General features: G+C 47.5%; 1 protein-coding gene and 1 pseudogene across 2 annotated transcripts in view; both read left to right on the forward strand.

Moving 5' to 3' along the window:
• Window positions 1-3,705: 3,705 nt before the first annotated feature.
• On the forward strand, window positions 3,706-4,862 carry LOC100769247 (annotated as a pseudogene).
• A 5,415-nt stretch (window positions 4,863-10,277) lies between these two features.
• The window catches only part of Lrrc8a (leucine rich repeat containing 8 VRAC subunit A), a 29,122-nt gene continuing 23,535 nt past the window's right edge, over window positions 10,278-15,864 (forward strand). The window contains exons 1-2 of one of the 2 annotated variants that reach the window (XM_027423173.2): window positions 10,278-10,410; window positions 13,228-13,336. The gene's annotated coding sequence lies outside the window, so the exon portion shown is untranslated. Of the gene's footprint in view, window positions 10,411-10,742; window positions 10,999-13,227; window positions 13,337-15,864 lie in introns of those variants that run through there. The other variant, XM_035446327.1, reaches the window with a different exon arrangement.

Raw genomic sequence — 15,864 nt, forward strand, 5'->3', positions numbered from 1 at the left:
ATGTTGAAAGCAAACTTCATAACGAGTTTCTTCGATGCCCATCCTCCTCTCAGATGTAAGTGGTGTGCCAGGAGCAGTTGTGTCTCACTGCCATGAAAAACCCTAAACCATTTAAATGCCATATATTCTGTAGGTCTTTGAAAGGTTTGAAGAGTATCTATCCATCTCAAATACATCTCTGTATATCTAGAAAACCTAACTTACCTAACTGTAAGTTTTGACTATTATACCTGACTATATACAATCTGTATTTAATTATTGGTTACATTTTAAAAGATCTGTACAAACACAGTACCAAACAAGATGAGACATTTACATATAACAAAAGTAACCTTCAATTTGTATCAATAAATGAAATGTATTCATTTCTATATCCTATTCCCCCCCCCTTTTTTTAAAAAGAGATTGACTATGATCATTACCATTTATAACTAACCCCATTTAAATGAAAACAAACATTTATAAACAATATTTGGGAATTTGAGAATTGTTCATTTCAAACTGCTTCCTGCTGGTTGGGGGTGATCCATACCATGGGGATCATGATAAAACACAGACCTGGCCAGGTCCTTGTCTTTGTAGTCTGCAAGGCTGCATCACCTCAGCTGTCCTAGATATTGGATCACCTGGGACACTGTTTCAGGGGGTCTTACTTCATCAAACCACATCAGTCTGGATGGAATCCATAGCTTTACATTTTCTGTGGAAACATAAGCAAAAACTCCTTTCCTAAGTAACTTGTTCTTAATTTTAAATTTAGAAGTCAAAGCATTCTTAAGGATTAATTCATTTATTTTTTTCATTTTTATTTTTTTAAATACTTTATTTAACTTTAAAAAATTTTATTATGTGCATTGATGTAAGGATACCAGATCCCCTGGAATTGGAGTTACAGACAGTTGTGAGCTACCATGTGGGGGCTGGGAATAGAACCTGGGTCCTCTGGAAGAGAAGCCCCTGCTCTTAACCACTGAGCCATCTCTCCAGTCCCTTCAGCAGCATTTATAATCAATTGTCTTTTAGCAGTTGTTACTCCTTCCCCAGTAATTAAGCAATTCAACGACGACACAATAGCATACAGTGTCCAGACTCTCTGTGCATTTTCCATCTTTACATGGCTTTTTCATTACTCTATTACTTTTATGTTTTCCTTTTATGAGACAGGGTGTCTCTGTTTAACTTTGACTGTCCTTGAAATCACTCTGTACACCATTCTGCCTTTGAAGTCACAGAGATCTGTTTGCCTCTGCCTCCCAAGTGCTGGGATTAAAGGCATGCGCCACCACCCCCAGTTACTTTCTTTTTCTTTTCTTTTTTTTTAAACACTTTATCCTGTTTCTTTTTCTCTCACAAGCCTATATATATTTTTAAACACACTGTTAACCGTTAGAGGTTTTTCTTCATCTGAATCTGTCTTTATTGTAAATCTTTCCCTTTTTGTGGCCAGTCTTTTTTCTGCTCAACAGCAAAGACGGCGGCTGTCCTTGCAAGGTGGCAGGGGTACATTTACCACCAGGCACTGAGAGCTGGGCTTACCGCCTTGGTCTATGCTACCATCAAGCAGCATGCTGTGGTCACTGCCACTGCCAGCTGCGCGTACACACCATTCAATTGTTAGCAGGGCCTTTTAAAAGGGCCATGTGGTTTTTCCGTTTATGCTGAGTCAGGAAACCTCCTTAAGAAAGCCACTCGAGTCTCTCTTGGCTCTAGCAAAACAGAGACCACCCGAGAAAATGCTGCTATCAAGAAGTCGTGCTTGTCTCTGTCCTTTTGCTTCTAAAATCCCTTTTTAAGCTTTGTGAAGTTTCTATGTGAAAGTTCTATGTAAGATCACGCAGGCACCATTTTGTAAAGATAACACTTTATGCCAGGTTCCTGAGTTCCCCGCTGCCACGTTAGGGCCCCCAAATAACACACAAAGACTTTATATTAGGTGCAACACTGCTGGCCAATGACTAGGATTTCTTATATGCTAACTTAGTCTTAATTATCAATCATAACCATTAATCTATATATTTTATAAAGACTTATTGAGGAAGCCGGCCTTAGCAACCTTTCTTCCTAGGGCCCGCATGGAGACTCCTGTCTTTACTACATTTCCCAAAATCCTCCTTGACTCCTAGCCCCACCTATCTTACTTTCCTATTGGCCAACAGTGCTTTATTTATCAACCAATAAGACAAACATATACACAGAAGGACTTACCCCAGTACAACACACTTTTTTTTTTTTTCCCAGACAGGGTTTCTGTATAGCTTTTGGAGGCTGACCTGGAACTCACTCTGTGGACCAGGCTGGCCTTGAACTCACAGAGATTCACTATTCACCTGCCTCTGCCTCCCGAGTGCTGGGATTAAAGGCATGCACCGCCACTGCCCGGCACAAATGCAACACACCTTTACATAGTTAAAGTGATATTCTGTAATACAAACAAATATAACACATCTTTACATAGTTAAAGTAATATTTCACAACTGGAAAGATTGCTCAGTCGTAAAGATCTTGCATTGCTCTTTTGGTACCTGAGTTTAGTTCCCAGTACCCATGCCACATGGCCTGTAACTTCAGCTCCAGGGCATCTGACTCTGACATCCTCTTTTGGTCTCTACAGGCAACTATGTACATATTACTAATGCAGGCTAACACACACATATAAGTCACAAATATAAATTTTAAAGTCTCCCAAGCTGGGCATGAATCCCAGCACTCAGAAGACAGAGACAGTTGGATCCTTGAGTTTGAGGCCAGCCTGGTCTGCAGAGTGAGTTCCAGCATGGCCAGGGCTACACAGAGAAACCCTGTCTCCAAAAACAAAACAAAATGAAAAAAGTCTCTCAAACAAAGTCACACACTACCTTCCACATCTATTCCCTCTGCCTGTGTGCCTGCCTCACAAAAGTCAGGTGACCTCGGAGCTGCCAGCTGAAGAATAGCAGCATCTGGAGCCCTTTCCCATGCCGGCCTCAGCCCCTACCCTACCCCCAGAGTGGGCCCCACCATGGCTGTCTCGGCTGTGTGGGGGAAGTGGGAAACACCTGGTTTGTGGCACTGTCATACTCTTGTTTATGAGAACAAGGTCAGCAGTGGCAGCCTGCCTGTGGGAATTTCCTGTTGGTCTTGAAGAGCTGCTCCTGGGAAGAGGAAGCCTGAGCCTGCCCTGCTGGGTATGGATGAAGAGGAAGCAGCCAAAGCTTGCTTGTGTGTGGAGACAGTATACAGTGTCACCACATGCTGCTCTGTGGTGGTGCAGCCTGGTGATTGCTACAGGGAGGAAACCAGTTGGGTGACTTGTGGGTCATTGCATGTGCTTGAGTGTGAACCTCCCTGGATCTTCAATAACACGTTGCCTGACTTAGTATATTCTTGGCAGTGCCTGGAGGAAGGCTTGGTCCTTATTTTTGATTTGCTTTCTTTTGATTTTTCAAGACTAGGTTTCTCTGTGTTTCCTTGGCTGTCCTGGAACTAGCTTTGCAGACCAGAATGGCCTTGAATTCATAGAGATCTGCCAGCCTCTGCCTACCAAATGCTGGAACTAAAGGTGTGTACCATCACTGTACAGCTTGCTTTTTTTAAAAAAAATTTATTATATATGCATTGGGGTTTTGCCTGCATGTAAGTCTATGTGAGGGTGTCAGATCCCCTGGAACTAGAGTTACAGACAGTTGTGAGCTTCCAAGTGGATGCTGGAATTGAACCCTGGTCCTCTGGAAGAGCAGTCAGTGGCTGTTCTTAACCACTGAGCCATCTCTCCAAGCCTTGGTCCCTGTTCTTTTAGAATGCTTCTGCTTTTAGTTTTGAAGCTAAGCATGCAAGAAGGGGGAGTGTTGTGTTTGTCCCCTCCTCACCCCCAACACCCGAAACCTGGGTGCACACCTAATCTTGAAGTGTAGGTGACTCCATAGGCTCTACAAAGTCATGGCTGTCAATGGTGGAATCCAGAGAAAGGCTCCTTCCCTTGTCTCTTCGGGTAGGTGGGGCTGCTTATAGCAATGGCCAGAGCTGCACCAAGCACTCAGGCCCAAAGGCTGCCTCTGACTAGCAGAGATGGGCAGAAGCTTTTCTTGCTGAGCCTCAAAGTGTGTGTGTGTGTGTGTGTATGAACTAGGTACACTGAGTATTGATTAGCCTTAAAAAAAAAGAAGGCTAACTTCTGAAATACACTACAGATATGAACCTTGAAGGCTAAGGAAACAGTTTGGTCACAAAAGGACATGCCATTTCAACACTGAGAGGAGCTTGGGATTGTAAAATTGTTGGAGAAAAAAAGTGGGAAATGGTGAGTGCTGGGGACTGGGGACACAAAGTCTCCTCTGACCAGAGAGTAATTTAAGAGATAAAGAGGTTACACAGGGTTTTCTACCATCTTTCCACCGGCCATCACCATGGTGCACATGAATGTGCTGGCCGATGCTCTGAAGAGCATCAACAATGCTGAGAAGAGAGACAAACGCCAGGTCCCTCATCAGGCCCTGCTCCAAAGTCATCGTTCGGTTCCTAACAGTGATGATGAAGCATGATTACTTACATTGGTGACTTTGAAATCATCGATGATCACAGAGCTGGGGAAATTGTCGTGAACCTCACAGGCAGGGTGAACAGGTGTGGAGTGGTCAGCCCTAGATTTGATGTGCGGCTCAAAGACCTAGAAAAATGGCGGAACAATCTGCTCCCATCCCGTCAATTTGGCTTCATTGTACTTACAGCCTCAGCGGGCATCATGGACCGTGAAGAAGCAAGACAAAAACACACAGGAGGGAAAATCCTGGGATTCTTTTTCTAGAGATGTAAAACACATAAATAAAAAGCCTCCGGGCTGGAGAGGTGACTTAGAGGTTAAGAGCACTGACTATTCTTCCAGAGGTACTGAGTTCAATTCCCAGCAACCACATGGTGGCTTACAACCATCCGTAATGAGACTTGGTGTCCTCTTCTGTCATGCAGACAGAACAATGTGTACATAATAAATAAGTCTTAAAAAAAAAAAAGAGGTTACACAGGAGATACTCTTAGTGGGGCAGACCTGTAATCCAAGCTCCTCAGAAGGATTGCAAGTTCAAGCCCAGCCTAGGTGACATAGTGAGTCAGACTCTGTCTGAAAAACTAAAAGAAGGGTTGAGGATAGAGCTTCCTGGCAGAATGCCAACTTGGCAAGCCCAAGGCCTCAAGCCAAAGAAAAATAAGGCCCTCAGATACATTTGGAGACCTGGGTACTATAGTGTAAGGACTTTCATTCACCTGACCAGGATGCTTTTACTGTGTGTGTGTGTGTGTGTGTGTGTGTGTGTGTGTGTGTGTGTGTGTGTGTATTTCACAGTAGCTTAAAGCCATCTGGGAGTTCGAGGAAACTGGTTATAACCAGGACAGAGAGGGTGTGGCATGGACAAAGCCAACCTCAGTGCCTGAGCTCTGCCTTCACCTTGGAGCTTCTCATCTCTGGCCTGGGTGTGGATTCCTCTGCACCAAACACATAAGTTCCCCGATCTGCATCTCTCAGTGCAGCCTCACCTTCATAAAACAGATGCAGCTCTTCTGAAGGTACAGCAGAAGGTGAAGCCTGGAATGGCCACCAAGCTTTGGGGGATGCAGAAGTTCATGTCTGAAGTTCATGAGCTCAGGTGACAGATCGTTCCCCACAGGGTGCAGGTGCAGTATATCAGTGTATGATGTGACCAAATTGTCTCAGGAACAATGACTAGAACAGTTTGTCTATTGGTTTCAGGAGCTGTGATCCAGCAAGTGGGGAAGGCACTGCTGGACTGTAGAGCTGCTGGCTGTGGTGGTGGCAGCATGGGGAGGAGGCTGTTCACACAATGGCCAAGAAAGAAGCAGTGAGCTGGCTCTATGAATTTAGGTTAGCCTGGTCTACATAGTGAGTTCTAGGACAGCCAGGGCTATGTAGAGAGAGACCCTGTCTTGAATAACAAAGCAAAATATAAAAAACATCAAGCTGGGTTGTAGAGAGATGGCTCAGCAGTTAAGTGTCTTTGCTGCTTGCTGTTGCAGAGGACACAGGTTTGGTTCCTAGCACCCAAGTGGCATGTCATAGACATCTGTACTTTTAGTTCTAGGGGATCTGATGTCCACTTCTGGTGTCACCACACACACAGCTGCACAGACATGCATGCAAGAAAAACATTCATACACATCAAGATAAAAATAAATGTCTTTGGCTGGGCCTGGAGAGACGGCTCAGAGATTAATAGCACTGGCTGCTCTTCCAGAGGTCCTGAGTTCAATTCCCAGCATCTGTAATGAGATCTGGCACCCTCTTCTGGCCTTCGGGCATATATGCAGACAGAACAGTGTATACAAAATAAAGTTTAAAAATATTAAAAAAAACAAAAACAAAACAACAACAAAAACCTGGGGCTGGAGAGATGGCTCAGAGGTTAAGAGCACTGACTGTTCTTCCAGAGGTCCTGAGTTCAATTCCCGGCAACCACATGGTGGCTCACAACCATCTGTAATGAGATCTGGTGACCTCTGCTGGAATGCAGCAGAAGACTGTATACATAATAAATAAATAAAATCTTAAAAAAAAAAACAAAAACCCAAAACTTTGGAATTGTGTGGTGATGGAGTACACCTTTAACCTCAGAACTCCGGAGGTAGAGACAGGTGAATCTTTGAATTGGAGGCCAGCATGGTCTACAGAGAGAGTTCCAGGACAGCTAATGCTGCACTGAGAAACACTGTCTCAGAAAAACAAAACAAAACAAAGGACCTAAAAACAAATAAATAATAAATGAATCTTGGACTGGGCATGGTGGTGCATACCTCTAATACCAGCACTCCTTTTCTGCCCAGACTGAACAGTTTTCAAATCCCATTCCACTCCGCCTTCCAGTTCTCATTACAAACCTGGCTAAAGCCTATAGAGCACTTCCCAGTGAAGTCACTGTCAGTATTTCTAGAGGCTTCCCCACCAGATTGTACACTAGGTGGCACTCATGCCACTCTAGAGCTTTCAAATTGTTCCACTCGCCTCCCTCAGGCCAGTTTCAAAGGTCTAAGGAGCACAAGGTCAGTTTATCATAGCAACAATTGTTCAGACAGCACCAGTTATGTGTTTTAGTTGTTTTTGTGACTAAAATGTCAAACAGAAACAATTTGCTGGAGGTGGGCAGTTATTGTGGCTCAAGGTTTCATAAACAGGAGAAGCACAGTGGAGTAGCAAGAGCTCCAGGCAAAGACAGTTCACACTGTGACAGAGGACAAAGCAGAAGCAGAGTATGTGTGTGTGTGTGTGTGGGGGGTGCATAGGACACACAGGAGGATGGTACTAGAACAGAGTTGGGAAATAACTTTCAAAGGTCCATCCCTAGGAACCTGCTTAAAACTTTCACAACAGCCAGCCATGGTGGCATACCACTTTAATCCCAGCGCTCCTGAGTCAGAGGCAGGAGGATCTCTGTGAGTTCCAGAAATCCTACATATTGAGAACCTGCCTCAAAAACTAATAAACACCTTCCAGACCCTCCCAAATGACCCCACCAACTGGGAAACAAGCATTAGGAACGTGGGTCAGTGAAACATTTCAGACTCAAATGGTGACAGGCAGCAGGAATGTTGGCTTTAGCATAGGCCCTCTGCCTGCTGAACTAGACTAGGAATACCAGGGCATGATGTCGTGCCCAGCCCTGCCAGTGTGCACCAAGATAAACAGGAGGAAATGAGAGGGCAGAGCGTGCAGCAAGCCAGGGCAGAGCCAGAGAGAAATTAGAATCCAAGATCTACATGGGGTGACTTCAGAGATAATGAACCAGCTCTTCATTGTATGGACAGAAATGTAAAGAGTCTTTATCTACCAGCCAGCTCATAAGTTTTTTGGTTTTGTTTTGTTTTGTTTTGTTTTGTTTTGTTTTGTTTTTTGAGACAGGGTTTCTCTGTGGCTTTGGAGGCTGTCCTGGAACTAGCTCTTGTAGTCCAGGCTGGTCTCGAACTCACAGAGATCCACCTACCTCTGCCTCCCGAGTGCTGGGATTAAAGGCATGCGCCACCAACGCCCGGCTCAGCCAGCCCATAAGTAAGGACATGGAGACTTACTATTACTTATGAAAGCTTGGCCTTAGCTTAGGCTTAGCCTAACATAACTTAAATTAACCCATTTCTATTAATGTACTTTCTGTCACATACTGCCCATCCTGCTTCTGTGTCTCCTAGAGTCTCTGGCATGCCTAGGTTCATCTCCTACTTCCTCTCTCTATGCCCAGAAGTCCTGCCTATACCTCCTGCCTAGCTATTGGCCATTCAGCTCTCTATGAAACCAATCACAGCAATATATCTTCACACACATTGTACAACTATCACACAACATAGAAAGGCCAGACATAGAGAGGACGGAATTCCTGCTAGCTAGCATCTGCCATTCTGGAATCTGTTAGCAAAGTAGAAATGGGCTCCTCCCACCCAAAACTTGGCTGTCTCAAAAAGGAAACAAAATGCTAATACTAAAAGCTGGAGAAGCTGGGCCGGGGTGGCGCATGCCTTTAATCCCAGCACTCGGGAGGCAGAGGCAGTTAGATCTCTGTGAGTTTGAGGCCAGCCTGGTCTCCAGAGCGACTGCCAGGATAGGCTCCAAAGCTACACAGAGAAACCCTGTCTCGAAAAACCAAAAAAAAAAAAGAAAAAAGAAATGCACATATGTACAAATATGGCTGTATGAAGATGGCATCACTTGTGATAGGAAACATGGGAAGAGGTCCAATAGTTAGGACTGCATCAGTAAACCATGGCATATCTGGGTAATACACAGTTACTAAAAGCAGTGTGGCTCAATGGTTGTGTAGGCAGACTTTTCTATCCTGTCAGCCCACTCCCAAATAACCTCACAGAGACATTATTATTAACCATGAATACTCAGCCAATAGCTTAGGTTTGTTACTAACTCCATCTTTCAATTTAAATTAGCCCCCCCTCTCTTTTTTTTTTCTTCCGAGACAGGGTTTCTCTGTGTGGCTTTGGAGCCTATCCTGGCTCTGGCTCTGGAGACCAGGCTGGCCTCGAACTCACAGAGATCCTCCTGCCTATGCCTCCCGAGTGCTGGGATTAAAGGCGCCCACCACCAACGCCCTGCTCAAGTCACAAATTATGTACAACATGAATCCGGTTAGGATGGATAATGATATATAAGTTGTAATGAATGCTGGCAAACTCCCGCTAGGCAATGCTTCAGCTTAGCACGGTTCTAGTCCACGGCTGGCAACTTTCCACCGTGTGTTCCTTACCTAACAACATGGTAGAGTCTAATGCAGTCTGCAGCCCATCTTTCAGGGTTTGGCTGAGGTGTCACCTCCTCCAAGCAGCTTCCCTAGTTACCCCTGCCCCAGGTCTTATTTGTTGTTTTTGTTTTTTTACCTCCTTCTCAAAGCAAAAAGAGTCAATGTCTGGAAAGGAAGAAACAGCTGGAGTTTTAAAGTTGATTAAAATATGGATGTGACTGGCTGAAGGATGGGTGCATACATTAGTGGAACAATTGACAGTCCAGAAACAAGCTCTCCAACTTATTATGGTCAATTGTCACTGCAAAAGGGGGCGGAGATTATTCAGCAAGGGAAGGATAATTTGTACAGCTTGTGTATCTTATCAGTCAGCTGGTGCGCACACCAGTGATACCCACGTCCACATCCACAAAAACGCCCCGCTGTTCATTGCTGTCTTCTCTGCCTTTCTTCTGTAGCATAAGGATGTACTTGGGCTAAACAATTTACCAACGTGTGAATCACTACACTTAGCCTGTGAATTATGAGGACCCCAGGAGAATCCATACAGATGAAGAGTTGGCGGCGGATGACCTGGGGACGTGGATCCACCCGCAGCTCAGCTCAGAATTCACTGTTAACTCGGGCTTCCACTGCTCTTAGGGAAGGACAGTCGCAAGCTGCATGTGTGTGCAGAAGGAGCGAGCGCGCATCGGTTAGCAGCACGGAAGTTACATTTGCAGGCACCTGCATCTTTTGGGGCAGGCACTCAGCCAACGACCAGCACTAAAGGTAGGAGGACTCTGGCTTGTTCGGAAACCGAACAACGCTGGTGAGCAGCTACCTACGTTCCTTTTGGGTCACTTTGCCGCTCTTCCAGTAGCAGCGTACCCCTCAGGTTGCAGGGATTCCCTGTCCCTTTAAGGAGGCTGAACTTCACTCCGTTACTTCCGCCCCGAAGTGACTGGGCGCAGGCGCGTTGGAGAGAGTGGAGTGAAGCGGTGGGAATCTTTCTCCTTTACAGACATGGTGACGCCCTGGCAGCCGCGGGTGCGCCCGGCCGTGACGTCACTTCCGGGGCGGAGTGCGGAGAGTGGTGCAGTGAGGGACAAACAAAAGGAGGGCGCCGGAGGAGCGCGGCGTTCGGCGACCGGACTGTGTGGCGGAGGGCGGGGGCTGCCTGCCCGGCAGCTGCGAGTGGCGAGCTCAGGTGAGGGGGTCGGGTGTGGGACGAAACATGAGCTGTCACCTCACGAAACTCACTCCGACGTGCGCCTCGCCTCCGCTAGTCCTGGGCGGCTGTCGCTGTCCGCGGACGCCGGCCACCCAGGCCCTGCGCCGCCGCTGTGCTCCGCTCCGGCCGGCCTCCCGCGGGCGCCGTTCCCGACCCCACCCTCCTGGCCGTGCCGCGGCGCGCGAGCCCCCTCCCGGGCACCCTGTGCTCAGCGCGCGCCTCTCGCCCAAGTTTCCGCCGCGCTCCCCAGGCCACACTTGTCGCTCTGGTCCTCGCAGATCCGCGCCCCTCCGCGCACGCGCCCCCTTCCCAGTGGTTCCACCCGGACGTTCTCTGCACAGCTCCCCCACCAGCTCCCCCAATTCTTAGCCATGGACTACCAGGCGCCAGCCTCTTTCCTTGGACCCCTCCCTCTTCCGGATCTTCGGGACAGTTCCCTACCCTGGGAGCGGGAGCACAGACTTTTGGGACCTCGGTCTTTGGGCTGGGGTCCCTGGAAACTCCAGTTGGTTCTGCCCCGGTGTTGTGCATCTTTCGGCGGGCAGGAGTGGCTGATGTAGGAAGGTGCGGGTGAGCTGGAGGTCAGCAAAGATGCTCCCAGGCTGAAGGAGCGGCCAGAGAGCTGTTTTTTAGAGACAGGGTCTCACTATGTAGACCTGGCCGTCCTGGAACTCTCTTTTGGGTTTTCGAGACAGGGTTTCACTGTGAAGCTTTGGAGCCTATCCTGGCACTCGATCTGGAGACCAGGCTGGCCTCGAACTCACAGAGGTCCTCCTGTCTCTGCTTCCCGAGTGCTGGGTAATGACGAGGGCCTCTAAGCTCTACTTGAGCCCCGGGTTCTTGAAACTGCCTTGGTGAATATTCCTCCCTTTCCTCTGGACTGGAGTGAACCAACATGAGCTGGTTCTACTATGCTATAGTTCCTGCCTTTTGGGGGAAGGACACATGAATTGAGTGGTGGATGAATGTTAGCCTTTTCCTGATGGGAACTGGGCTGACATAGTGATAGTTCTAGGACAGCCACACTTACACTGCCTCCTCTTCCCCTGCCTCAGCATAAGGATAAGGTGTCGAAGGCCAGAGGGTGTGTGAAGACAGGGACACTTGTGTGCTGAATTTTGGAGGCAGAAATGAGTACCCAGAGGCTCCAAGGACCTTTTCTACCTTGCAAGTGTGTCAATGATACCTTTAACCCTACTATCTGAGTTCTGCCCTCTGGAGCAGACAGACCAGCAAACAGACAGACATTTCAGAAGAAGAGTAGGCCGACTGTTGGGGTAGGAGAGTGGGAGTGTATTCAGAGGCCCAGGGGTGGTACCAGTGGGCTAGGCTATTCACACTACTGTTTCCTTGATGAAGGTCATGCTACCCTGTGGCTGTCTGGAGCAGGCAAGGACAGGCCGGGACAGTAGTGCAGGCCGACGACTTCCTGGAGTGTGTGTCAAGGGGTCTGATGCTCCACTTTGTTTTGGGGACAGTGTACAACAGCAGAGACCAGAGAAGCATTTGACACCCCCCACCACCACCACCAAAACGTCAGCTTCAGAGATTTGTTTTCTGTACCTGAGGCATGCTTGCTACGATGAATTTTCCCTGCTAATCTGAGTGGCCTTTATGGAGGGTGTGGGCTCCTGAGGATCATCCTAATGTGGCAGAACCTAGCTTGCTGCCTAGAACCAACCTGTTCCCATTTCATTCACCTGAGACTGTAGATGATTCTAGGTTTTTGCATAGAGACACCAAGGCACAGGCTGACCAGCAAAGACCTCCTGATAACTCGGGAGGAGTAAATGCAGGCATTGAATTGAGACAGCAGTGGTCCTGATACAGCCCAGAAGAAGGAGGAGGGAGCCTTGGGTTAATGATCAGGGACTAGAAGACTCATTGAGTCCAGAGTCCTACTTTAGTAATAACTGTGAAATCGAAAAGTTGTCGTCCATCATCAGCAGAGTCCCAGTCCTACCTGAGACAGAGGGTGGGGCACAGGTGGCCTGGATGGCCTCTGCTCCTTCCTGGCTCTAGGTGCTTTACTGCATGGTCACACGTAAGCTGCTGGGTACCTGCCTGTCTTGTCCTCCTATGGCTTGGGAGACTGTGTTTGACCTCTCGCTTTTACCAGAAACTGTATCCCAGGTTGACAGGTATTCTCCAACCCATTCTAGACCCACCCAGGTCCTGCTGTCTGCTGCTTCCTTCCTGGATAATTCCTACTGTTTTAACTCCCTCACAGCGGGGCCACATTCCCATCTTGGGCTGCTCTTTGCCTCTCTCACATTGCCACCTTGTTGCATTGCAGAGCAGTGTCCCATGGGTAGTTAAGCGATTGCTACTATGGAGAATATGTCCTTACATGTAGGTGGAAATCCTTGTCTGTCCTGGCTAACCCTTGCCACTCCTTTCTCTCCACTTCCTACCTCCAGGACTATTTGTGACCAAAGAGTAACTTGTAGAATCTTGCCCACCTCTTCTCTCCTGCCAATGAATACATGCTCTGTTTCCTGCCTGGATCATTCTCTTACTCCTCATGCCCAAGGGTCACCAGAAACCTGCTCTTTTAGAAGCCTGTACTAACTAACCCCTCTGGTCTAGGCTGGGCCTTGCCTCCAGATTGAAAAAGCTGGCTTGGGGACTCTTTGAAGAACTCTAGAGTTTGTGGGGCAGGTGTTCTGTTGCCCTAGGGCCCCATATAGGTCCTGTCAGTATCTCCAGGCTCTCTAAAAAGGCTGACTCCAATATAAGGATCTCAGAGACCCACAGATGTAATATTGACTGTAGCTCTTAACTTCCTCCTAGGGCAGCAGCAGCGTCCATGGAGCAAAAGGAATGCCAGGACCCTGTGCATCCAGACAGGGACCAGCCTCAGTACCAACAGCCAACACGAAGATAGCAGAGCCACCTCAGGGTAAGGCCTTCTCCAGACTTTCTGCACTGCCTATCCCAGGCAGGTAGCATGGATCTAGGGCATCTGAGTGTTCCCTGCTTGCTCTACCTTGGTGTTTTTGTTCTTGTTTCAATGGTGGGGATTGAACCCAGGGCCTCACATGTGTTAGACAAGTGCTCGATCATTAAGTTACTTCCTGAACTCAGTATGTATCTGCTGTTGTCCTTGAACTCCTGATCTCCCTGCCTTTATCTCCCAGTGCTGGGATTATAGGCACATACCACCAGTCTGGGGTAGTGCAGTGCTGGGGATCGGACCCAGGGCTCTTTGTGTGCAAGGCAAGCACTGCTAGTTTCTACCCTCAACTTTATCCCCAGTCCTTGTTTCACTGTTATATTCAGGCATGGTCTTGCTAACTTACTAGGTCAGACCTTAAACTCACAGTTCAGTAGCCCCCCGAGTGGCCAGACTACAGGTTCCTGTGAGCAGGCCCAGCTATCTGTGTTCTTTGGACCCAGTGCTGTTGCACTGAGCCTCTGCTTTGTCTTCCTCTCCCTAGATCTTATTAGTGTGGATAGCTAGAAATGCTACCTTGTAACACATTTCCCAAGATGTGTTCCTTTGGACATGAACCCCTTTGGTCACGGAAGTTAGCTAATTCTGTAGCTGTTGCAGGACTGGTCAGAGCCTAGAAAGCATGGGCTTGAACATGGTGAGCGTGAGCAGTCCTCATACTTAGTGGTCATAAACATATCTGTTGGAGGTGGAGGGTCCTTTGCATACTTTTATTTGCTTTTTGAGGCAAGGTCTCTTGTAGCTCAGACTTGGTAGGTAGCTGAGGATGATCTCCTGCCTCCAGAGTGCCGGGATTATAGACTTGTACCACTGAGTGCACTTTATGTGGGCGCTTGACCTGGACCCCAGGGTTGTGTGCACACTAGGCAAACACTACCAACTGAGTTCCTTCTCCAGGCCTCTTTGTACTGGAGAGGTATCCCAGGGCCAGAGGCTCACCTGCCAGGACCTGACTCAGAGTTAAATCTAGTTAGACTATTAGCAGTGTTTGCTGAATGACTGTGGGTGGTCAGTGTTGAGAGCCTTGGGTTCCATGTCTTTAAGATGGAGGACTGAAGCTGCAGGTGTGAGTGCAGCCCTGTCATCAGCACTGGGGAGGCTGAGGCAGGAGGTTCACAGCCTGAGGTCAACCTGAGCTATGTACTGAAACTGTCTCAAGAAAATAAATGAGGAAGCAGATCTCTGAGTTTGAAGACAGCCTGAGTTTGAAGACAGACTACATAGCAAGTTCTAGGACAGCCAGGGCTACATAGAGAAACCTAGTCTCAAAAACAACAGAAACAAAAAGGAAATGAAAAAGTGGTGAAGGGAGCTCATTGGCATTGTTAGCATTGAGGATTAGATCCCCAGCAACCCTCCAAAAAAGGTGGTGACAGTAGTCACTTTTTGAGAACTGGTGTGGAGAAGGCCCTGAATGGGGTGTGCCTCAGAAAGTATTCTTTGCCTAGAGCTGGCCTGTTGAGACACTGTGAGCCTGCAGAACACTGTGACAGGATCTCGCTATTGGTTGCCAAAGATTGAGTAGTGGTCTCTGTCAGTGTTAACTCACATAGAAACAGAGGCTCAGAGCCGGGAAGCAACATGCTAAAACTGCCCATGAAGGAAGGTGATAGGGATTTGAACTCAGATCCTGTAACTCTGTCTGAGTCTGGTCTTTTGTTCTTGTCTCAGTCCCCCAACCTCTGACTGTTCCTCAGCTTTTCCTGAAGGAATGTAACAGTACAGTTGTCGTCCCCATCTGTCCATGTCCGTCTGTCCGTGTCGTGTGTCCCCCCCCCCCCCCCTTTCCCAGCCTGGACTTTGAGGAAATAGTCATCTTGGGGGTGGGGGTGGTTGATGCCGCTTTCAACATCTATGTAGTCCATGGCCTCAGACTTTTTTGTTTTTTTGTTTTTGTTTTTTTGGGCTTTGTTTTTTGTGGGTTTTTTTTGGTTTGTTTGTTTTTGGTTTTTTGGTTTTTCAAGACCGGGTTTCTCTGTGGTTTTGGAGGCTGTCCTGGAACTAGCTCTTGTAGACCAACTCACAGAGATCAACCTGCCTCTGCCTCCTGAGTGCTGGGACTAAAGGCTTGCGCCACGACCGCCTGACTTTGTTGTTTTTTTTTGTTTTTTTTTTTAGTTTTATTTATTTTATTATGTGTGAATGTGTTTGCCTGCATGTATGTCTGATACCCTTGAAGGTCAGAAGAAGGCTTTGTGAGCTGCCATGTGTGTGTTGGGAATTGAACCTGGGTCTTCTGCAAGAGCAACAAGTAATCCTAACTCCAGAGCCATCTCTTCAGCCCCAATCTTTGATCCTCTTACCTCAGCTTCTAGAGGGCTGGAATTGTAGATGTGCTCCATCATATTGTTTAGATTTTAATGGCATAGAGAAGGTAATATCCTGACCCCAACTTCAGAGACTGGGATAAATGGGAGAGACTCCCACCACTACTTCCCAAAAGTCAGGTCACTTTGGAGCTGTCTGCTTTAGCT

This window comes from Cricetulus griseus, chromosome 6 (assembly GCF_003668045.3).
Source record: "Cricetulus griseus strain 17A/GY chromosome 6, alternate assembly CriGri-PICRH-1.0, whole genome shotgun sequence".
In the NCBI taxonomy this organism is placed as follows: domain Eukaryota; kingdom Metazoa; phylum Chordata; class Mammalia; order Rodentia; family Cricetidae; genus Cricetulus; species Cricetulus griseus.